Source organism: Anomaloglossus baeobatrachus, chromosome 4 (assembly GCF_048569485.1).
Source record: "Anomaloglossus baeobatrachus isolate aAnoBae1 chromosome 4, aAnoBae1.hap1, whole genome shotgun sequence".
NCBI lineage: Eukaryota > Metazoa > Chordata > Amphibia > Anura > Aromobatidae > Anomaloglossus > Anomaloglossus baeobatrachus.
This window is the reverse complement of record NC_134356.1, coordinates 554,626,013-554,628,813: the sequence shown is the minus strand read 5'-3', so window position 1 is coordinate 554,628,813 and position 2,801 is coordinate 554,626,013.

Genomic DNA, 2,801 nt, shown 5'->3' with positions numbered 1-2,801 from the left:
CCAAAGCAAGTGTACATTAGGGACTGGGGCTGTGGGGATGGTGGGTGGGGACTGTAGGAAGGATGGATGGGGCACATCTAGGGTGGGGACTGTGGGGGCACTTCTAGGATGGGGGCTATGGAAGTCCATGGCTTATGATGGGGCATATCCACGGTGGGACTGTGGTAACGGTCTATCTATTTATCTATCTATCATCTACCTGTCTGTCTGTCTGTCTATCTATCTATCTATCTATCTACCTATCTATCTATCCCTCTATCTATCTATCTATCTATCTATTATCTATCTATCTATCCCTCTATCTATCTATTATCTATCTATCTATCCCTCTATCTAGCCATCTATCTATTATCTATCTATCCCTCTATCTATCTATTTATCTATCCCTCTATCTATCTATCTATCTATCTATCTATCTATCTATCGATCTATCTATCTATCTATCTATCTATCTATCTATCTATCTATCTATCTATCATCTACCTGTCTGTCTATCCATTTACCTATCTTCTAATTGCCATGAATGTGTATTAATAATTGTGGAGTGATATTGGGCAGAGCCTCCGCATCCTTGATTTCCCAATTCCTATATTAATCCCAGTGGCAGATAGCATCGAGTCTACACTTCTAGTTGCACTCTTCAGACTTTTTCTAAAGTGCATCCAGCGAATCTCTGAGATTTGGCAGATTTCTTTTCTTGCGTAGGAAGCTGGATATTGGGATCCCCACCACATTCACAGAAAGAGATGCAGAGCAAATAGGTTGGGTTTGTATTACAACTATGTCATAATGTTTCTCTCATGCAAAACATGTAGCCAGAGGGGATTGCTAATGACTCAAGGTTTGAAGAAGAAACACAAGACAGACTCCTCCAACACATTAACACAGCTCAGAGCCTATAGATGTTATATAATTACACTCACATGCACACAGTGCGGCAGCGGGCGCACCGCAACAATAAAAACGCCAATATGGAGTCTTAAGAAATAAAGTTTATTAAGGAGCTCAGATGAGACGTAATTTATTCTCTGAAGGAAATAAAATAATGATAAACATTATAGTTAAGAAACAAAGAAATGTGTATTGTGTAGACATGGCATTATTCAGATAAAATTTGCCATATATATATATATATATATATATATATATATATATATATATATATATATTCATACACAAACGTTTGTGTGTGTGTGTGTGTGGTGGGTATTTTTATATATATATATATATATATATATATATACATATATATGTATATATATATATATATATATATATATACATATATATTTTTTTTCCTCTTTACTGTATAAGGGTTTGGACCCCATCCAGGCGCCACCACTTAAACAGAGTGCCATACTTTTTTTGCTATACACACACATATATATATATATTTTTTATATATATATATATACACACATATGTTTAAATATAAGTGTAAATATTATATACAAAAACACTCATATATTTAAAATATTTTATATCTATCTTATATTTAAATCTATCTCATATTTAAATGTATACTATATTTAATATATATATATATTTATATATATATATATATATTTATATTTATATATATATGTATATATTACATCTTGTCCCATGACTCAGTTATACCTCCAGAATCCAGAACGCTATATAACTAGAAATAAGTCAAAATGATATATATAATTTTGGATTTACGATTCAGTTATTGAACACTAAGTAGTTTCTTATATATGTTAGAAGTGTCGATGTGAAATTTATTTGGGTCTTCCCTGTTCTCCTTTCAGACCAGAATCTGCTACCCTACAATACCTCGGACACATATTCATTTCAATCTTCGTAGGACCTGTTCTTCGGGCTCATTGTTCAGATTAGCTGCCACCTTAAGGCTTTCTAATGTGTCCCTCAACCTAATAAATTGTCACACTGCTTGAAAATTCTGAAAGTGTAGCAAATATGCTTAATTTATTATTATTATTATTATTATTATTATTATTATTATTATTATTATTATTATTATTAATAATAATAATAATAACAATAATAAGAAGAATGAGAATAATATAATTATATTTTCTCAAATTCCATTAAAATAACAATAGGTTGAATATGGGATTTAGGAGTAAATGGGTATCACACATAAAACCTACAATAATAATAGTCATAAAATAATACAAATATTGACAGATTTTATAGCTATAATTTAGCATTTTATTTACAGATAATCATTTTTTATGTGCACAAAATGTCAAGTATATTAAAACTGCTTAATGGTGAGGACATATTTACCTTCTATGTGGCACAATCAGTATTATACACTTAAAAGGCCAGATCTATAGGGGACAACACGTAAAAATGTCCAAGTTATTGAAGAGATTATCAGACAGCCTCCATAAATCCCTAATAAAGCTCAGACCCTGCATGGAAAATAATTGTATAGAAAAAAAAATATTAGATTGTATTTATAGGACTCAACATTAGAGGGAGACCAGAGAAGGTTTTCTGCAGCCCAGGCAGATCATCACCATCCTCTGCTCCAAGGACAGCTCTCCCCTGAGCTCTGGGTCATATTTAGGATATTAGCTATAATTCTGAGGGGGACACAGTCCCCAGAATCACTTTCATGATCTGACATTCATTTACTAGATTTTTCAGAAAGCAAACAGCTTGTGAGATTGCAATTGAAGTCACAACTCAATATATATTTTATTTTCAGCGTCAGAAAATTTACAGAGGAAAATAAATATTTCGCTATTAAGCATGTAGCCACTGATTAATAAGCCCATCTCGTACCATTACATTTTTGCATATCA